This window comes from Leucopleurus acutus (assembly GCF_964270905.1).
Source record: "Leucopleurus acutus genome assembly, chromosome: 20".
NCBI classification, from domain to species: domain Eukaryota; kingdom Metazoa; phylum Chordata; class Mammalia; order Artiodactyla; family Delphinidae; genus Leucopleurus; species Leucopleurus acutus.
Window position 1 is genome coordinate 50,587,476 of NC_139162.1, and position 22,359 is coordinate 50,609,834.

At 44.8% G+C, this 22,359-nt stretch overlaps 1 protein-coding gene across 1 annotated transcript in view; it reads left to right on the forward strand.

The window, feature by feature from the left end:
* The first annotated feature begins 1,478 nt into the window (after window positions 1-1,478).
* ARHGAP35 (Rho GTPase activating protein 35) overlaps window positions 1,479-22,359 on the forward strand; it is a 121,892-nt gene continuing 101,011 nt past the window's right edge. Inside the window, exon 1 of the mRNA XM_082863261.1 lies at window positions 1,479-2,188. The gene's annotated coding sequence lies outside the window, so the exon portion shown is untranslated. The remainder of the gene's footprint in view (window positions 2,189-22,359) is intronic.

The following is a 22,359-nucleotide window of genomic DNA, read 5'->3' on the forward strand; positions in this document are numbered from 1 at the left end:
CCCGCTTCCACTGCAGGGGGCACGGGTTGGATCCCTGCTAGGGGACCTAGGATCCCACATGCCACGTGAGGCGCCCCCCCCGAAAACAAGTCACGAGCATCTAAAAATCAAATTTCATGCATTAAAAGTGTTAAATTAAAAAAAAAAGGGAGTCAATGGAAACGACCGTCATCAGTAATCAGAAAACCTTTATTTGATGGGATGCTTTAAAACTTGAGCACACTTCAATTTCATTTTATTTTACTTTTTTATAGATTAATTTATTTATTTACGTATTTTTTGGCTGCATTGAGTCTTCGTTGCTGTGCGCGGGCTTTCTCTAGTTGCTGAGAGCGGGGGGCTACTCTTTGTTGCAGTGCGAGGGCTTCTCTTGTTACGGAGCACAGGCTCTAGGCGTGCAGGCTTCAGTAGTTGTGGCACACAGGCTCAGCACTTGTGGTGCACGGGCTTAGTTACTCCGCGGCATGTGGGATCTTCTCGGACCAGGGCTCGAACCCGTGTCCCCTGCATTGGCAGGCGGATTCTTAACCACTGAGCCACCAGGGAAGCCCCACACTTCAATTTTTTAAAAAAGCATTTAGATATGACCTCAAAAACAAAACAAAACTTGAGCGCATGTAATTTTATTTATCAACGTTTATAGAGCAAGGCATGATTTTCAGCGCTTTACAAATAGAAATCATTTAATTCTCCCTGCAAACCTTACTAAAGAGCTAAGATTATCATTCCATTTTTTAGATGAAGAGACTGAGTAAAGAAATGAAAAATGCAATAAGAAGCATAGCTTTTCTTCATGCATTCCTTGAATATTGACTGGGCTCCCAGAACGCTCATCTTCCAAGACCCGTACTTCCGGAGGGGTCCCAGAGGAACCCCTCTTCAGTTGAGAGGAATTCAGGGGTTACAGCGGTGCCCCTTCCCATCACTACTCTTTCCCCTCCGGGCTCTCGAACTGACATTTGATTTGCAGTCATTTACACAATGCCGACTTGGAGGCCAGGGCTGCATGCGGGACCAGGCCCCCGCGCCTCTTCCGGGATAAGGCGATCACAGAACCCAAAGCAAGTTGTAATAAGGCACTCGTTACCTGCAGATTTTTCTTCTCTGCCAGGAAAAAGAGCACGCGCTCCTCAGCCCCGCCCCTTCTTCCGGATCGACGAATTGAGGCTCCTATTGGGCTAAGGCGGGCCACGCCTCTTCGTGTTCCCCAATCAACTCCTCCACTGGGTGCGCTCCCTCCTCCTCAGCCCCGCCCCACCGCCCCAAGTTACGTCGCTCCCTCTCTCCTCCTCCGTTTTCCCCGGGGCTGAGCTCGCGGCAAACCCACCGCCCCTTGCCTCTCATTGGCTGGTCAGGTCCCGCGCGAGCGGGATCGCGCCCTTCGCTCCCGCCCCCAAAGCTGGGCCATGCCTCTCCCCTCCCGCTTTCTCCAAGAGCCAGGGCGAGGAGGGTTTCGGCTGCTTCTGGCGCGCGCAAGGGTGCGCGCGCCTCTCGAGGACCACTCCCTCCGCCTTGTGCGAGTAGCCGCGGCGGCTGGCACCCCCTCCCGCGCACGCGCACTTGGCCACCCCATTCCTCTGCCCGGTCGCGGGTCGCCTCGCACTCTGTCTCGAGCCGCAGCCACCGCACTAGCGGCATTTCTTGGGGGCGCAGGCGCACTGCGTCCTCCGCACCCGTTCCCTGGACGCGGCCGATGCGGTGGCAGTGAGTCCCTCGGGCGCGCACGCGCTCTCGCTTCTCCTCTGCCACGCGCCGGTTATCCCCTCGCTGCGCGCCCTCACGGGCCGTTATCCCCCTGCAACGGTCCCCGCGCCACGCACGCGCAGCAGCGAGGGGGAGCGCGCGCGGGAGCGGCGGCCGCAGGAAGGAGGCGCCGCCGCCGCCGCCATTGCGAAGGAGGGAGGGAAGGAGCGAGCAAGGCTGGTCCGCCCTCCCCCTGGTTCCCGCCCCTCCCCCCTTCCCCTCCCCGCCCCCCGCCCCGAGGGAGAGCCGCGGAGCGGCGGGAGGAGGAGGTGGAGGAGGCGGAGGAGGGAGTCCGCGAGGGAGGGTCCGCCCGGCCCCCCGCCGCCGGAGCTGCCGCCGCCGCCTCAGCTGCCGCTGAACGAGGAGCAGCAGAACATGGCGCCGGGGCCGCCGTCGCCGCTGCCGAGATCCCGGAGGCCAGGGCCGCGCTGAGGGCGCCCAGCTGGTGAGTGCGCGAGCTCGCGGGCCCCGGCCGCGAGGCCGGGCGCCGCCCCGCTGCGGGGTCCAAGGGGAGGCGGGGACGGCGGGGCCCGGAGCCCGCGAACAATGGAGGAGCCGGAGGGGGAGGGGAGGGAGCGGCCCCCCAGCCCCCCGGGCCCCGCCGGCCCCGCCGATTCGTGCTGCGGCCCGGCCCGCCGGGGCCCGTCTGCCCTTCGGACTTGCCCCTGCCCGCCCAGCCCTGCTGTCGGCGCGTCTGCCCCCGCCCTCCAACCCATTGGGATCTCGGTGTCTGCCTCGGCCTCCCCCCCAACTCTGCTCCCAATTCTGCGCCTCCCCCTTCCCTCTTCCGCCCCTCAGTGATGCCCTTCGCCCTTCCTAGACTCTGCAGTGCTCAAGGGATCCACCACCTCAGTGACCCTTCCGCATCCCTTAATTCTGGACCCGCACTTTGAGATTCGTGATTCTTCTGCCTTCTTCGATTCCGCTCTCACCACCCCGGATCTGCCCCCTTCTTTGACCCAATCTTCTGTTACCCTCCGCTGTTTCACCGCCAGGAGCTGTCCCTCTAGGACCTGCGGTTCCACCTCCTTGGTGATTCATCCAAACCCTGTTCGTCTTGGCACTGCTGCTCCCAGGTCTTCTCCTTGGACTTAATTCCACGTCCCTCTTGGGCCCTACTGCCTGCTGACAAAACCTGCTCCCCCCGCCATACCCCTGGACTCTCTGACCCTCGTCTGCCTCAGTTCAGTTCCCTGCCCCCTCTCGGACTCCGATGCACCATGCTTGCCTCCTCCCCTGCTCAGACCTTGCTCCCGTCTGCCATTCAGAGCCTTTCCTCTCTTCCAGACCTTTCTGCCTCCCCACTCTGCCCCTCATCCAATCTCAGATCTTGCTGTGCCCTCCAGCCTGCTTGCTTTCCGACTTTGCCTTCCATGAGGCAGCCTCCTCCCCCTTCTCTGACCCTGCAGCTCTCTCGTTTCTGCCTTTCACTTCTCTGACCTTTCTCCCGAACTCAGCCTCTCCGCAGCCTCAAGCCCTGCAGTCCCCAGTTCTACCCCAGTGTTCTCCTTGCTGTTTCCTCTCTTCCCCACCTCGTTATTTGGCCCTCTTTTGAGCGGTTCCATTCATTTGCTCCGGCTTCCTTTGACCTGTCTCCCCTTCAGTACTTCTCTGTGTAAGACCTGCTTCCAGCCTCTTTCTCCAAGTCCTGTCCTCTTCATTTTGGCCCTTCTTAGATTTGTCCTTTACCTCACTGAACTGTCGATAACTTGTCTCTGATCCATCACCCCCTTCCCTTCCCATTCTGCACCTCAGACTTGCCCCCAATCCTTTTTGCACCTGCTCTTTCATTTGTTCAGTTCCGCCCCATCCTCTCTATTTAATGCTTTCCTCACAGCTCTGCCCCTTTTGGAGCTGTCCACTTGTCCACCTATTTTTTGGACCCATTTTAACTCTTACTGCTGTCCCTTCTCGGTGTGGTCCTCTTTAACTCTGGTCATCTTGTGACTGCCTCGCATCTCTGTTGCCTCTCAGTTCCAAGTTTTCCACCTGCTCTTCTATCCCCCCACCATTTTGATTCAGCTCTCAACCTCCACTCTCTCCTTCCTCGTATTTGTCCTCCCCTTTTTGCCCTACCTCTTACCCCCTTACTGAGTCTCCTTCCCCCTGCTCTGCCCAGTATAGAGATGTTTTCCCAATCATTCCTACCTGTCACTCCCCCCACCCCAGCTTCCTCTTAGAGCTATCTCAGTTCTGGGCTAGAGTCTCCCTCCCTTTTGTGACCCCTCTCCCAGATCTGTTCTTCATTGCCTTGTTTTCTCCTTCATCTTTTCTTTCCCCTTGTATCTTGCGAGGCTTCTTCTCTTCCCATTTAGTTCCTATCAGGTTTGCTTCTCCCAGCTCCCCTGCTTGACCTGCCCATTCCCACTGGGTGCTTCCCTTCTTCAGGCATGCCTTTCTCTGGTCTCCATCCCTCAGCTTTGGAGGGGAAGGGGCTGGGTTGGGCTTCGGCTTCTGCAGGCTCAGGTTTAGACTGCAGATTCTCTCAGCTCTCTGACCCTGAGGGTTTTATCTCGAGGGATCCTGTGAGATATGAGTAAATAGGTGGGGGCTGGTTGATTGGTTACTGCTCTCGAGTCTGGGAGCGTCTCCCCCATCTCCCCCATTTCTGCCAAGGTTAGTGGTGGTGGGAGTAGATCTCCTTTCCACTGCCCCGCTTTCTTTCCCGCTCCCATTTTGCTCCCCAGCCCCTTCGGGTCCCTGGGCTTTGCAGTTTTGTGTCCTTCGGAAAAGGAGAGTGCAGCTGCTCACAGGTCTGTCTTCTCTTTCTCACTTTCCCTCCCTCTTTCTCTGAGCTGTTGAGACAGTTGTACCCTCTCCCCCCTTCACCTCCAAGCCAGCACCCTTTGGGAGAATTTAGGAGTATGCTTTTTTGTTTTTTTCCAGCTGACAAGTCATATTTGTTTTACCTTCGGCTGGGAAAATGCCAGTTCTCGAGTTCTCCCCAGTCCCACCGGGGGCTGTGGTCGCACTTGCTGTTTACTGCTGTGGGTCTGCAGAAGCTGCCTAATGGCCTCTGGTTTGCTTTGTGACCTTTGGGAAGGGTGGTGGAAAGTGGGCTTATTTCTTTTTCACCTCTGCCCCAGGAAGGATTCAGCTTCCTGGTCTTCAAAATGGTGAGGGCCTGGGTTTGGAAAGCTCTTGCAGTTGTTTGTTGAAACAGAGTGCCAAGTGTCACTTAGATTTCTGCCCTCTGGTATTGCAGGCGCTCCCAGCCACAGGAGTTGAATGCTGATAGGTAGATCTATGTTTGGGAAAGGGAGGGGGCTCATTGCTGTACCAGGAGTATGTGGGTGGACCCTGACACTCCCCCAGCCTTTTTTAAATTTTTTCTTTTTTTTTCCCCCCCGGTTCGTGGGCCTCTCACTGTTGTGGCGTCTCCTGTTGCGGAGCGCATGGCTCACAGGCCCAGCTGCTCTGCGGCATGTGGGATCCTCCCGGACCTGGGCCCGAACCCGTGTCCCCTGCATCGGCAGGCGGACTCTCAACCACTGCGCCACCAGGGAAGCCCTCCTCCAGCCTTTTGACTGCCCTGATTTGGTAGAGTGAGAAATGGGTGCCAGGAACTGTCTGATATGATTGGGTTTTTGGTTTATTACCTGCGAAATGTACCTTTGCTGCCTTTTCCTTGAGCTTTAGTGATCTTATGTTGGGGGTGGGGTTTAGTAAATTCATTCAGAGGAAGAGGTGGTTTTTACAGAAAACCAGACAAGCATTTTCCTTCCTTACCTTGGGAGAAGGAAGCTTTTGCATGTTCTAGGTTTATTTATTTTATTTCTTAAGTAAATCAAAAGCCTGATTTTTTTCCCCCCTGTGGCCTAGGGCAATTGCATGTTAAAGCAGCCATCAAGCTGTGAAGGAGCGTTTACAGGAAGGACTTTATTTCTTAACTGAGCTATAATCAAACTTTGTTTACTTCAGCACTTATTTAGAATAGTTCTGTGTGAATGCATGTGAAATGAAAAACATTCACTGTCATCTACAGAATTGAACCATTGACTCATCAAATGTTAGGGCATTTGTATGTGAGACGGTGAGGGGGGCTGGATAGTAGATCCATATGGCTCCTTTAGTTTCTAAGTTTTTAGGACTTTAAGTTTTGTGACAAGCAGAGTCTGGTAATTTTAATTATCTGTGGCATTTGTCTTCACCATTATTGACTTTAAGAATTTTGGTTTATTTCTGTTAGTTTCTGTTCATTTCTGAATTTTGGCCTTGTGAACCATGATTAATTCTCTGAATTTGTTTATGTTCCTCATGTTGGTATAAATAGTTGTTTTGTTTTTTATTCTTAATGTGGAAGTGGCAGCTAATTAAGAATAAAAACAACTGTGTATGCAGTACTGCTTAAATTCGTGTTCCAGGGTTTTAACATCACTGGCAGCATAGAAAGTTTCTGCGTGCCCAAAGCTTACGTTTACATAATAGGAGGAGAGGAGACAGAAGAACAAAGAGCTGATTTTTCTTCCTAAACTGGTAACTGATGTTCCAGAGCTTGTCAGATTTCTCTGATGGTAGCAGAGGCTCCAACTCCTGTATCAACATTTGTTTTCATGAAGGAATTGGGTGCTACAGAAATCTGAGGTGGTAGCCTTGGCCTTCTGGAACATTTAATGTGCCAGTTGGGGGTGGGGTGTGGAGTGGGGGATGGCGGTAGACCTAGTAATAGGTCTTCAAGGGCTCTTGCCCTGCCTAGAAAATCTTTGTATTACTGGCCTGATTAAAGTTCCTGTCTTTTTTTTATACTAGCCTTTCTTTTTGGCTATGTCCCCCCTCCCTTACCCTCTGCCCCTTTTTTCTTGCCATGATGAAGGCCAAAGATTTAGGACAATAAAAAGATCAGAAATCCTCTTGATACTGGACACATGCAAGTTGTCCTTGTGCAGATCCATGGGCCTAATGGTGACTTTTGACAAAGGACAGTCTGGGAGGAGTGAGGGTTGCATAGGTGACTGTAAACTACAGCCTCATGGGTGTTTGGTCAGTCTGTATGTGATGAGGAAACACATCAGGTCAATACAGTTGGAGATTGAAAAGATGAGACTAGTTGTCTGTTTCCCTCTAGTCTTGTCTGCTTTCCCCTCTTCCGTCTGCTGTGGTGTTCGGAGAGGTGTTAGGTCTCTTGTAGGGCCTTCCTGTGATCTGCTTTGACTCTTGTCATTCACCAACTGGCAGTCTAAATAGTGTGTTAACATACTCAGTCACTGTGACATTTTATTTATCATCTAGTTCAGTCGTTTAAAATTTCTTTTCCACACTATATGAAATAGATAAACTTGGAGATTCTCTGCTTGAAGAGGGAAGGTGACCAGCGGAAAGCCGTTGGGTTTGGAACAACAGCTTGAAGCTCAGTGTGCCTCGTCTAGCCTCCTCATTTACGGTTGGGGAAATGGAGAGCTTGCAAGGGGCATGCTGACAGGCTTCCTGTCATAGTTGAAAAAGTAATGGGCATACGGGTAGGAGACCTTCTGGTCTAGGCCTTAACCTAATTAGAGGGACACTTGGACAGAATGCTTTACCTCTCTGGACTTCACATTCGTAGCCTGAAGTCTTGTGTGCCGTTCAGCTCTGATTGTAGATTCTCGTCCTGGATCACGTACCACATCAAAGCTGGGATTGGGACTGGGCTCCTGGTGCTACACTTAACCACTGCACCCCCCCACCCCCCCCCATCAAATCCCGTAACCCAGAACGGGCCAGGCAGTGGGGGGGCTCTTTCCCCAGGGGATGCGGTAAAATGAATTGAATTACCTTTGTTGTATGCTTTTTCAGAAATAAAATAAACACTTGCCTCTTTTTCAGGCATTCACATGAAGATTAGTTTATAATTTGGGGAGAAAGGGGCATCCAGACTGTATTAACTACATAACTAAAACCATATACCTCTTAAAAACAATATGGAATTTTTCAAGCTGAGTCATTGTTGACCTAGGCTCTCAAATAGCAGTGGTCTGAATAGCACTTGAATGCTGGAATTAAGAAATGCAAACAAATCATTCATGTTCATCTTCCTGAAAGTTTATTTCAATTTAATTTTTGATACTATGCTTTATCAGGCTTCATCTATGAAGAATTCTTGAAAATAATACTTGGCATCTGTCAGTCTAGTCTTCATTTATTTGCTTCGCTGATGTTAAGAGACACCATTAAGTTGATATATTAGCAGAGAACCAGCCATGAAGCATCCTCACAGGAAAGTAATATTTATTTTAGTTAAAAGTAGCCAGACTTGCCTATCCCCTTCATCCTTTTTGAAATGAGCATTTTCATTTTATGAAATTTGTGGCAGTTGTGATGTTGCATTATGCATCTATAGGTATTTCATACTTTTTTAAAAAATTAATTTATTTTGGCCGCGCTGGACGACATGCGGGATTTTAGTTCCCTGACCAGGGATTGAACCTGCGCCCCCTGCAGTGGAAGGGCAGAGTCTTAATCACTGGACTGCCAGGAAAGCCCTCATACTTTTTTTTTTTTTTAATTATTTATTTGGTTGCACCAGATCTTAGTTGCGGCACATGGGCTCCTTAGTTATGGCTTGCAAACTCCTAGTTGCGGCATGCATGTGGGATCTAGTTCCCTGACCAGCGATCGAACCTGGGCCCCCTGCATTGCGAGTGTGTAGTCTTAACCACTGCACCACCAGGAAAGTTCCTACCCTCATACTTTTTTTGCTCTCCTAGTGTCTGCCTTCTTGTTTGGAAAATGTTCTCTTGCTAGTCACTATTGTAATATTTGCGTTTGGTAATCAAACTTGAACAATTGAGAGGCAGCTTCCTATGGCGTAAACAATATTGAATTGATAAAGAAGAAACCTGGGTTCTAGCCCTGGCTCTGCTGCTTACTAGCTGAGTGACTTTGGCCAAATCATTTTCACTTCTCTGGGCTACAGTTTCTTCATTAGAAAAATGAAGGGATTATTACCAGTTGGTTCCCATTATTTCCCATCATACCTAGCAAAATATCTTGTACATAGTAGGCCCCCACTACATACTTGCTGATTGAAGCCAAGTTGGTGCCAATGACTTTTTTTTTTTGGTGGGGGAGGGGGGGAGTTGGGAAGATGTGTACACTGACCATAATGGCTATTTTTAGGCTTGAAACTCTTAGATGGCATGCCCTCTTGGTCAGCATTTAATCCCTATACATACATACACACATACATCGTAAGCGTCTTGATGAGGGCTACACAGCTAATAGATGCTAGGGCTATGTTATAAATCCATGTCTGTCTGATTCTAAAATTTGTGTTTACTTTATTAGACTGCCTTGCCTGTCTGGGACGTAAGAATAAGCTGTACTTCTAATCCATTGAGGAATTCATAGTCAGTTATAAACAATTAACTATATATATAATATGGGGTGGGGTGGGGGAAGTGAATGTTCAATAGACTATTATTAATTTCTAGCTGCTTTGGAGGCAGTCCCATATTACTCTTAAAGATTTTCATATTCAGAGGCTGAACACACATTAGGTTCCATATCACGTATTTTAAAAGGAATCCACAGCCACAAGTACCAGCTTGTCTTTCTAGTCAGCATATTGAAGAAGTTGAGCATTTTATTTCTGACCTGGATTCACACCCAGGTATAACAAAACTGTAAGCAAATTTGTCTAACAGAAATAAGATGGAAATGTTTGGTCACGTTATGGCCTTAAATCTATATTTTGGGACTTCCCTGGTGACCCAGTGGTTGAGAATCCGCCTGCCAATGCAGGGGACATGGGTTCGATCCCAGGTCCAGGAAGATCCCACATGCAGGGGAGAAAGTAAGCCCGTGTGCCGCAACTGCTGAGCCTGTGCTCTAGAGCCCGCAAGCCACAACTATTGAAGCCCGTGCTCTGCAGCAGGAGAAGCCACCATAATGAGAAGCCCACGCACCGCATTGAAGAGTAGCCCCCCCCCCCCCCCCGTCGAAGCAACTAGAGAAAGTCCGCGCACAGCAACGAAGACCCAGCGCAGCCAAGAAAAAAAAAATCTATATTTTCTTTGGCAAATAGAAAAGTATCTGAATAGCTCTTAATTGATTTTCTTCTGAGAAAACTCTCTAGACAACTACAAATGTATAGATAAAAATATACTTTGCCCCTTGACTTGTTTGTGTGGAGCTCCCTATAATACTTTTTTTAAAAAATTTCAATTCAGAAAGTTATTAAATAATGTTGGGGTGAGAGAGTGTTTTCCAGCTACAGCTAATAGCCTCCTGAAGTGTAAAAAAAATATTGTTGCATTGTACTTCTTCCCATCTCCATTTAAAAGAAAGGTCAAAACTGAGGCTTCATCTATTGCAGCCTGCACTGCTTAGGAATAAGACAAGGAAAATGATTACTGTTAATTGCCATGGGCAATTAAAAAGGATTCTTTGTTCAGTAACAAATTGATTGTGTTCAAATGAAAGTCAGCACTGCATTAATACAAGATTATTAGATTCTTGAAATCAGCGTCTTCAGCTAGAGTGGCTTTCACTTCAAGGGAATTGTGTCACTGGGAGTAGTGTACCTAAATGCTTGGTGATTAAAAGTACTAGGTCTTGTACTTCCTTGGTGGCGCAGTGGTTAAGAGTCCGCCTGCCAATGCGGGGGACGCAGGTTCGAGCCCTGGTCCAGTAATATCCCATATGCCACGGAGCAACTAAGCCCATGTGCCACAACTGCTGAGCCTGCATGCCACAACTTCTGAAGCCCATGTGCTTAGAGCCCGTCCTCTGCAACAAGAGAAGCCACCGCAATGAGAAGCCTGTGCACGATAGTGAAGGATAGCTCCCGCTCTCTGCAACTAGAGAAGGCCCGCATGCAGCAACGAAGACCCAACGCAGCCAAAAATAAATAAATAAATAAATTTATTGGGGAATAAAAAAAGTATCTCTAGGTCTTTATTTTTCAGAAGTGCTTATTAAGTTTTTAGGTGGAAGACTGGTAGATGCTGCTTTTGTAATATCATTTTTAACGGGCTGATATCATTGAATATTTTAATGCTGCTGACCTATAGGAAATTTCTTCCACTGATTGGTCAGTCAGTTGAGGAATGCACACGTTGATAAATGAGGAAAAAGGACGCTGACTGCTGCGGGAGTGGGTTATGGCATATGCCTAGTATTAGTCAACAGCCACGAAGGCTTAAAAATGGTCAGTTGAGCTAAAGTAGTTGTGATTTGATGTTATATGTGTATATACAGGGAATACATATTTTCTTATGTACAGATTCCCTTAACATTTTTTCTTTTTGTTTACTTTTTTTTTTAATTAAGGAGCAACTTACATGTAGAAAAGTACATAAATCTTAAGTGTACATTTCTGAATTTTCTACATCTTGTACAGACTCCTTTTTCATATGATGGGGCATAATTTCCTTTCCACACAATTCTTCATAATTTGGAAACTGTTTGAGAGTCTCTATCTGTAAGGCACTTCAGTCATGACTTCAATATACAAATGTGAATGTGTAGGATCATATTTATAACTTTTCCAAGTTTGTTCGAGGTCATATACCTGATAATGAATGGGATAATAGTGATCTCGTACAAATTACAAGTGTCGAAAGCATCTTGTAATAACAGATCTTTCCTATTTGTGTTGTAATTCCAGAGTTTTTGGGTCTCTGTTTACTTGGAATTGAAAGGAAATAGGTATGGTCACTGCTGTGACATCATGATGGGACTGTCAGGCACGCAAACTGGTGTGAACTTTCTGGAAAGCGGTTTGGCAATGTTTTAAGAGACACAATCCTTGATCTAGTTATAGGTATCTATATGGACCAAAAACTAGAGATGAGGACCAAGATTTTATACAAAGATGTTAATTATAGTGATGTGTATTGGAAAGAAGAGAAGCAATCTAAATGTTTTAACTTTAAGGGAATGGTCACTTTATGGAAAAGTCTGGAGTCATGTAAAAAGGATGTTTTTGGAGAATTCTTGACATGGGAAAGTGCACACAAAATAAAATTAAGTATGAGAAAGAAGCAGGATATAGAACTATAAACAGTGTGGTTCCAGTTATTTAAAAATATATATGGGAAAAAGTGGAAGAAATATGCCAAAGTGCTGTTAGTATTTATCTCTATGTTGTAGAATTTTGAGTGATTAAATTTTTTTTTTTTCTGAGTTTTCCCATTTTCCATGATTTTACTGTTTTTGATTCAGAGGAAAAAAAGGTTAAACAATTTTTTTTTTTGACATAGCAGTTGTATTGTTTGGTTTTTCTTGAAAACATATGAAGGAAAAATTGAGCTGAAAAGCAAGAAATTAGTAATAGTGAGGTCTGTTGGACTCTATTACCTTACCTTTGAAGGTAAGGCAGTTACCCTTTCTTAGCACAATAATTGAATTATAAATTATAGCAGTATTACCAGTTAATAACAGCAGTATGCTTACTGAGTACCAGGAGACTCCTGAGTGTTCCCTCATATTCTCCTCGCGGTAATCCTCTGCTCTGAGGTGGGTGATATTTCATTTTCTAGTGAGGGAGCTGAGGCTTCCTGAGGGAACTTACCCAAGGCCACAGGGCTGATAGGTCCCTGAGGCAGTCTGGTTCAGAGCCTTTGCTTGGAGCCCCTGCCTGCTTTCTGCCACTTTCTCTGGTGTGCTGTACACTTTACAGAACTGATTTTACCCCAGAAATGAGGAAGATAAAAGTCTACTTCATGGCTGATAGCTGTAGCTATACCAAGGTGTCCCCCACCCCAACCATGCTTGTTTTAAAGGAGCCATTAGTACATTACTTTTTCCTTAACTTGGTCAAAATCAGGAATGGACATGGAACTAGTTATATCTTTCCTTTTATGGGCCGAAAAATTCTTTAGGTCAGATTTAAATAATTTTATTTATTTAATATAGTTGATTAATTTTACTTAAATATTTAAATAACTTAAATAATTAAGGACTATTAAGCAGAAGAGGGAACAGACTGGTTCTCTGAGCTCCAAAGGCTAGAGGTGTAGGGAGACAAGTTTTATTTTTCCCTTTTCCTCCCCATTCAACCAGTGTTTGGGTGTCTACACTGTTTAGAGTACCAGTTGTACAAAACATGCCTCCTCCTCTCTGAGAGTTTATATGCCATTTATAAAACAAAAGCAATTCTTCCCTTACAGGTGACACAAGGAACACCCTGTTTCTGTACCAGAAAGTAAAAAATTTAGAAGGCCAGTGGCCTGATTTTTTTTTCTCCCCGATCTTATCTTAAAGAATTAAGTGCGACTTAACATTTCAACACAAGAATGCGTTGACTAGGAAGACAGATATCATCTTATTATGAGAAAGAAAGTGGTCCAAGTTTTATCTTGAATACAGAATAATTTGGAAATTAAAAATTTTACCTTCTTTGTTTTTATTGTTGTTATTAACAGGACATTTGCACACACATATACCTGTTCATTTATTGGTCATTCTTTCTTTCACGAGGGAGAGCATCGAAGACCTGATGTTCATTTGCAGTGTGAGGGGTTTACGTTTAGACATGAGGAAGAAATTGCAAAGTAGCTTGGAGGCTCCACAGGGTTTTTTTGTTTTGTTTCCCCGTTTATTCTGTGAACCCATCACATTTGTCCTAGAACACGTCAATAGGAGCACAGTATTTGTTGAATTAAAGATACTATTTTTTGAGAGAAACCAGGAAAAATAAAGTCTCTGGAATCTTTTAGTCCTTAGATTCTTGGATTTCTTCAAGAAACTTCTTTAAACTTCTTTAAAAACCCTTTCTGCCATTTTCATTTTGCTTCTTACCAACTTTGTGACCTTGGACAAGTCATTTATCTTGAGTTCTTGCCTATAAAATGGGCCTAAATACCTATTCTGCCTGCTACAAAGGCTTTTTGTGTCCACATTTTTTTTGGAGAACTAAATGCCAACAGTCGATGTGGAATTCTGTAACATTGGACAGTCTTTCAGTTTTCTGGGAGGATGAAAAAGCACAGTTTGATTAATTAAACTGTTTAGGTAGGCCAGTATGTTAGAGGAAGCCTGATGAAGTTTTGAATCAGTAGAACAGCACATGCTATTGATCTGTAATCTTGTAACCCACCCCAGGTAGCAGCCAATTTTAGGGTCTTAGCAGGGTCTCACACGTCTAAATGTTGTAGGTCATAGGCCAAGTAGCAGTTGTTGAGGTCTGTTTAGTATTCACAGTGTTAGCACTGAGGCCTCAGTTACTCTTTCTCCATCATGATGCATGGCCTCGGGTCGAGTCCCAGTCCCACCTCTTGCCAGCTCTGCACCCTCAGACAACACACTTAAACTTTGGTGCCTTCAGGCACCTCATCTATAAAAAGGGGCATATAATAGTGTCTACTCATAGGGTCACTGTGCAAATTAAAACAGATAGTGTATTTAAGAAGCTTAAGATCATGCCTGCATCATGGTAAATGCTCTGTAATGTCATTATTAGTGCAGTAGTTCCAGACTTGGCTTTTACAGACCAGTTGACAATATGGTGGTGGGAAAAAAAAATTAATTTACCAATTTTTAGTTTCGTCAGGGAGGACATTAAAAAAATAGAAAGAAAGGGAAACTACTCACCATTATTTCCTTGAAGAAAAAGGACCCACTATTAGAATAGAAGACAGCCATTTTCTCTTTTTTGGCCGCGAGGCTTTCGGGATCTTAGTTCCCCAACCAGGGACCCCTGCAGTGGAAGCGCAGAGTCTTAACCACTGGACGGCCGGGAAATTCCCAAAAGATAGCCATTTTCAAGGAAGTTGGCAGCTTTACGTGGACTATGTAGGTGTATGTTTCTAATTCTCATTTTTACATAGACTGGAGAAAACTGCCACAGGCCAACACGAGTAGTATGTGGACAGGTATTAAATAGATACCTGTCTCAGTTCCTCCATTTATTGTCACCTTAAGCTCTTCTCTGAGCCTTAGTTTTCTCATGTGTAAAGTAAAGATACTAATAGCTATCTCACAGGGTTGTTTTGAGAAACTGGGGTAATGTATGAAAAATGTTTGGCATATAGTAATGTATGAAAAATGTTTGGCATATAGTAAGTGTTCAGTTGATAGAACTTGTTATCCTCAAATGATTAGTTGAGTATTAAGCCGGTTAAGCGAAATCCCCTGTGCTTTGTGCCACTGGGAATTCCGAGAAGTAGGGTATTGTGCTTGATTGCAGAAGTTTCCTACAAAGGTGTCCTCTTCATTCTTTCCTCTCTCGTTTATTCTCAACAAGTCACTGGAGGCACTAAACAAAAACCTGACTGTTGCTCCCCTGCTTTAAGACCTTTGGTGCTTTTCTATGGTCTGTAAGATTAAGTCCAGATCACTAGTGTGTTCTATGGAATCCTTTATACGCTTTGGCCCATCGTGCCTTCCCAGTCTCCAGAACACGCTCTGCTCTTTTTCTGCCTCTGTGTGTTTTTAAAATTAATTAATTAATTTATTTTTGGCTGTGTTGGGTCTTTGTTGCTGTGCGGGCTTTCTCTAGTTGCAGGGATTGGGGGCTACTATTGGTTGCGGTGCGCGGGCTTCTCATTGCGGTGGCTTCTCTTGTTGCGGAGCACAGGCTCTAAGGGGTGTGGGCTCAGTGGTTTTGGCTCACGGGCTCTAGAGCGCAGGCTCAGTTGTGGCGCCTGGGCTTAGTTGCTCTGCTGCATGTGGGATCTTCCTGGACCAGGGCTCGAACCCACGTCCCCTGCATTGGCAGGCGGATTCTTAACCACTGCACCACCAGAGAAGCTCTGCCTCTGTGTTTTTGATGAAGCTGGTTCCTCTTGAGAGTTCCCTTACCTATCCTCTGATTGGTGAATTTCCTGCTCATTCTTCAGCATCCTCTCAAGTGTACACTATTGAGACCTTTCTTCCTGGGTTTGTTCCTCAGCTCTGTTCCATTAGCACTTTGCTGGTGATGTTGTACATATCACTTTTTTGTGTGTGTAGTGATATGTTTGTATGTCTGAATCAGCAGTCACAAAACACCCATACTATTCCCTTATCCCTGTTCCTCAGCCACCCACTCACCTGTCCCCTTTGGAGACATCAGTGTTCTACCGGAGATATTTTTTTTCTTCCAGAGATACTTTGTGCACATATAAACAAGCAAATAGAAGTATGTATGCATTCCCCCCCGCCCCCTTTACGTGAATAGTAGCATACTATGGTTACTGTTCTGCATCTTCCTTTTTTCCACTTAATGTTTTGGGAGATGTTCAGTGTTAGCACAAAGGAAACTTCCTTGTTCTTTTTTTACAGCCTCGTGGTATTCCACTACACAGATACACTGTAATTAGCCAGTCTCCTATTGATGGATATTGGATTTGTTTCCAGTTCTTTGCTTTTGCAGTTAGTGCCGTAGGGGAAACGTGAATATATGTCATTTTACACGTGTGAGATTATACCTGGAGGAGAAATTCCTAGTAGAATAGTTGTCTTCTACTACTACTTCTTTTCTTTTTTCTTTTTTTTTGGCTGCCATGGCTTGTGGGATCTTAGTTCCTTGTCAAGGGATTGAACCTGGGCCACTGCAGTGAAAGCGCCGAGTACTAACCCCTAGACCACCAGGGAATTCCTGTCTTCTGCTTCTTAAAGCTAGGAATTTGTTTAAAAAAAAAAAAAAAGAAAGCTAGGAATTTGTTGTTTTTCACTTTTCCTCATAAAGTGCCTAACTTGTCACTGGTGCCTAATTAATGCCTGAATGAAGGATAGAATAGTCCAGCTGGTAAGCCAAGATGGATTTTTGAAAAAAACTGGACTTTGATATCCTAAGTCCTGATATCAGGGGTCCACAGCTAAATCCTAAAGCTTGCCGAAGTTCTGGCAGCTGTCCCCCATGGCTTTGGGTGTTATAATAGCCCATAGGACATGGTTGGAAGATGTCTGTGTAGCTCGCTCAGCTTGGGACAGATGTGACTTTTCAAAACCCCCCTCCCAATATGACAGTCAATACAATATCCCTCTCCCCTGTGAGCTCACCCCTAGGGAAATCCTTTTACTCTCCACCAAGTGAAACTAGGTCCTCAGAGACTCCTGCAGTAATAACAGCCAATACTTCTTTAGTCCTTTCTAAGTGCTAGGCACTGTTTTATGCACTTTACATGTATTAACTCAAGGAATCCACGTTAACAGACCTCGGAAATAGGTACTGGTACTATTCCTGTGCCCATTTTACAGATGAGGGAACTGAGGGCAGCATGTGTTTAGGTAATGTAGGTGGATTCAGAGAAAAGAGAGTAAGAAAAAAACACCTGCCCCTTAGAAAGTACCAAATTGTTACACAGTTTTACCAGGCTGGTTTTGTGTGTGTGCTCTCTTTTCTCTCTGTGTCTCTGCAGTTTCACCTTAATTATTGACCTTGATTATTGGGAAATGTTTCTCCCACTGAAGGGTATTTGGATGAACATGGTACATTCTTTCGTTTGTCCCCTTGATCTCTAGTTTAGCTTACCTGTTAAAGATTTCCAGAATGATCTAGCAGTTAATTCCAGTTCCATTTTCTGCCCCTCCTTTTTAGTGAGGTCCTAATTGGACTTTATAATCTAGTTTTTTCATCTAATCTTACTTTAGCAAAATACAGTCAAAGCCTGTTACCCAATTCTTTCTGTTATGCTTCCTTGAAAAATTTGCTTTTGATATTTGGGGAATAGCCCTGGGAATTTTGGTATTGCATGATGTTCAAGGGGAAAGCCAGTGGCATGTGTTGTGTGTCATCAGCCAGCCTGGAATGCTCACTTTAATAACCATGTCAGAGGCATGTCTTCCCGGAAACCTTGCCCAGATCCTTTCTCTATTTCCAAGCTCTGAATCAGCATCAGGGATTCTTTTAGATCAGCCTTGTCTAATCACCTCTGTCCTTTACAATGGCCACCAGCCGCGTGTTTCTACTCGAAATGTAGCTAGTGGGACTGAGAAACAGAATTTTAAATTTTATTTAATTTTGATTAAACTTTAAATGGGCAAAGCATTAGGGAGTGCAGATGTAGACTGTATCCTCCACAAGGGAGAGATTCTTCTTTTCCTCCCTCTCCTAACTCTGACATAGGACCATGCTTCTTATGTATTTGATGAATGTTTGATAAATAGCCCTCAGATAAATAGCTGAAATATGTAAAGAAAGTTAAAATATTCCTTAAATTCTACTTCCTAGGAATAGCCATTTTTAAGAATTGTGTTTTAGTTGTAGAAAAATTGCCAGTTTTCATTGGCATTTCAGTGATTTCTGCAAAGGATTCATCCTCGATTCTACAAATTGAAATTCACCAGGGTTGTTGTAGGTTTGGGAATTTTCGGAGATGGAGGCTTAAAATAAATATAATAGGAAGGGTCATACGTTTAACAGAAGTAGGACTGATATTGGCCAGGCGGCTTTATGAAGCTGCTTGTGACATGATGGGATTCTGTCCTAATGATTAGAGTCCTTGGTGAAAATCTTAAGAGGACGAATCATCATTCTTTCCACTTCCACATCCCAGATGCTTTTGCTGGCATTTTGTTTTGAGGATAAGTCGGGTGTTCCGGTGTTTTTGGCTTGATTCCTTCTTGGGATGATTGGGGTATCTGAAGAGAGAGAGATTTAAGGATTTATTACTTGCTAGCAAGACTAAAGAAGCAGAAACGGATCTGCTGTCATTTCTTTTCCATAGTGGAAGCAGCACCAAGTTCTTTTTGTAAAGGGGGAGGTAGGGGGCGTGTGTGTATGTGTGTGCTCACGTGCATACGCTTTTCCCATGTAAAAAGGTCACTGATTTAGTTTTTTTTTTTTTTTTGCGGTACGCGGGCCTCTCACTGTTGTGGCCTCTCCCGCTGCGGAGCACAGGCTCCGGATGCGCAGGCTCAGCGGCCATGGCTCACGGGCCCAGCCGCTCTGCGGCATGTGGGATCCTCCCGGACCGGGGCACGAACCCGTGTCCCCTGAATCGGCAGGCGGACTCTCAACCACTGCGCCACCAGGGAAGCCCTGGTTTAGTTTTTATTAAATTTCCTTGAATCCCTAATGGTTTTCCCTACTCCAAATCATTTGTTTTTGGGAACTTCCATTCTGTTCTGAAATGATGTATTTACATTGTAAGTGGGCTGGTGATGTTGGGGCCTAGCGAGGCATGGATAGAGTGATGAAAAATGATAAAACTGTGGTGCTCAGGAGTAAAGGAAGGAATTTTTTAAAGTCTTTGAATTAAGTGGAATGTGGCATTGGATCCTGGAACAGAAAAGAGAATTAATGGAAAAAATGAAATCCAAATAAAGTCTGCAGTTTAGTTTTTTGTACCGGAGATAATTTCTTTGTTTTGACACGTGTAAGTCTAAAATTATTCTAAAGTGAGTTTAAAGAAAAAGTCAGGAAGAGCAAGAGCATTTAAGGGCTGTGAGTTCACTAAGCGAGGTGGGGTTTACATAGATTTAGATTATATAAGGGCCCTCTGGGAGCTCTGCCGCTCTCTCTGTCCACTTCCCTCGTTAAAGTCAGTGTTCAGTCACGTTGGATGACTGTAGCTCTTCCAGAGGTCCTTGCTTCTGACTCTTTTCATATACTGTTTTCTTTTTTATGGTATATTTTCCTGCCACCCCTTACCCCCAGCCAAACCAAACCAAAACCAAAACCAAAACAAAACCGAAAACAACCCCCACAAACAAACAAACCAAAAAAACAAAAACACAAAACTTAACTAATTCCTTTTAATTCCTTAGGTCTGCCTTAGGTTTTATTTCCCTCAGAAAGCCTCCCCTGGCCTGCAGTGGTCAGCCCCTTGCCCGAGTTTACTTATTACTCTGTGCTCTGACTGTCTGCGTGCTTCTCTCTTTATCCAGCTACGTCTTAACACCTTGAAGACAGGGGCTGTGCTTTTCACCACTTTATCTCTAAGCATGTAACCCAGGAATCTAGGCATCATTGATGTTCAGGAAATGTTTCTTGAATAAATACCTTTACAACAAGAAGCAAGACTCCTGCTCACACCCCCTCACCCTCTCAGACCCCACTGGCAGTTTCCCTCATTCCTTTAGGGGAATGGTGGCTGTAGTTTGCTGTATAGTGGCACATATGCCATAGATGGCCAAATCCCTGCCATAGAGAGAGAAATCAGGACTTTAGAGATGAGAGAGCACATTTTTAACAAACTCAGTCTTGTATTTCAAGCTCCCAGGGGTCCAATTCAGGAAAATATTTTGTCTTAAAATCTGCTAGTTATGTACCAGACTATCTTTTCCTGTACTACATTAATTTATATCTCATTTTACACTAAGAGATAACGTGTAGGTTGTTTTAAGTCTGTTCTTTAAGTAAGCCATTATCTAGATAATATTGTCAGATATGACGCCTGCTTTTGAATTTCTTACATTCTATTTGGGGGAGAATGAACATGCTTACCCCACAGTTTTTTACTGTGGCATAATAACATGAATCAGGTAGTGAGAGTAGCGCCCTTTGTTGCGCTGGGCAGTGAGACATTGCCAGTGCTAAAGCTATTACCTCTGTCTTCAATTTCCCTTATGTCGGTATGACCTCTAACGAACAAAAAGGTTGATGAATTTGGGTTGCATCTAGTTAGACGGGGCTTAGAGATGCGGATTCTAAGGAAAAGTTACGAACTCAAGGGTCTGTGGACCCTTAAGGGATTGAGATGGGGGAATGTCCATGATGCTGTCAAGAGTATGTGCTGAATTTTGGTTCTGTTTATTTTCTGTGAAGAGAGGATCTGTAGCTTTCTTTTAATTCTCAAAGGAATCCATGACCCAGAAAAGATTAGAACCACTGGTTTAGAGTAACACTGACACCCATGGCCTCATTTTGTCTCCCTTTTATTTCACCGTTTTAGATTGGGCCCTGCGTTTTGTTTTTCCCTGATATTTATTTGGAGGCGTCTACTGTTGAACATCTAAGGGAGGGAGGAGTGTGTAAGTTTTCTTTTTGGAAGCTTGGTTTATGGCTCTTAAGCCTTCATGTATTCTCTCATTGTTTAGTAAAAATGTCTTTGTATTTGAAATATGATTACTACTTTGCTAGGTCTAAGTAGCTGAGCAGTGGTCATATAAAGATGAAAATGACTAGGTTCTGGCCTTAAATAGGCTTTCAGTGATATACAACGTAAGTGCTCAGAAATGGTAGCTAATAGTCTCAAGGGAACAACTGTCATGTAGTGTCATGGCTGTAGTCTTGGAAGATGTGTACAGGGTAGAATAGGATCATAAAGGGAAAATTATCCAGACTTTATTTTATTGAAATTTCACCGTTGGGGTTTCCCTGGTGGCACAGTGGTTAAGAATCCGCCTGCCAATGCAGGGGACGCGGGTTCGAGCCCTGGTCTTGGAAGATCCCACATGCCACGGAGCAACTAAGCCCGTGCACCACAACTACTGAGCCTGCGCTCTAGAGCCCGCCACCCATAACTACTGAAGCCTGCGCACTTAGAGCCTGTGCTCTGCAACAGGAGAGGCCACCGCAATGAGAAGCCCACACACGACAACGATGAGTAGCCCCTGCTCGCCGCAACTAGAGAAAACCCACACGCAGCAAGGAAGATCCAATGCAGCCATAAATAAATAAATAAAAATAAATTTCACTGTTGGTTTATCTCATTACGTCATTGATATTTTGCAAACCTTTGCATGCAGGGGTGTAACATAGCACCTCATGGTGCTTAGGGTCATTGACAAGCTGGAGAGGCCCAGTTGGAAATACAACAGTGACTGAGGTCCAAGCTGTGACACACGCATTCACGTGGAACTCTTTTAAAGACTGTTGACACCATTTCCCCCCTTCTGTGGACAAGGTTCTCTTTGCCCATAGTCACTCAGCATGTATTTATTGGCCACCTGTACATAGGGTGTGTAATACTGGACTGGAACCTTTGACTGGACTGTTTACTTACTAGGAGATGGCAGTATCTTTTGATCGCTCCCCATAATCAATATGGTGACAAGGTCCTTTTTGCTGGGAGGCAGTATAGATGGCCTTTGGAAGTCAAAATGCCAGAGTTCTAAACCCAGCTCTGCCATTTGCCAGCTGAGTAGCCTTGAGTCAGGTCAGTTGATCCCTCTGAGCTTCCGTTTCTTCTGAGATATAACTATTATGTAGGACTTTAGCATTATAGACTGCATATCAGCTGCTTCGCAGAGGGCCTGTCATGACGTAGTCAAGCCCAATAAGTAGAAGCTGTTTTGTTACTAGCTGATGGAGATTATAAAACTTGGAGAAATTCTCTCATTTTATTTATTCACTAATGATAATTACTACATCACTCAGAAGAGAGATTCTACATATGTGAATGGGAGGAATTGGGTACTCCTGGTTAGTATTAGAAACTGCGGTTATGTCTTTTTTTTTTTTTTTGGTTAGTCCTGTTTGTTCCATACTTTTTACTAGCGAGAGGTTCCTAATCTGGGTTCCTGAATTTTTTTGTGTAAGTGCATTTTTCTGAGAGAGAGGGTCCATATTTTCATCAGATTGTCAAAGGGATCCTTAACTGCCAAGTGATTAAGAATTGGTTAATTGACCTATTAGGTCAGTATAGAGTCACAATTGGTACCCTTGATCTGAAATTATCCATTATAGTAAGATATTACTGAGAGAACTGATCCAAATAAAAAGAACGTAATGAGGATATAGAGTGAATACTCAAAAGCTTTTGTGTGCCACCCTTACCTATTTATTTATTCTTTAAGCTGGGAGGAAGGGGGACAAGTAGGAAAGGA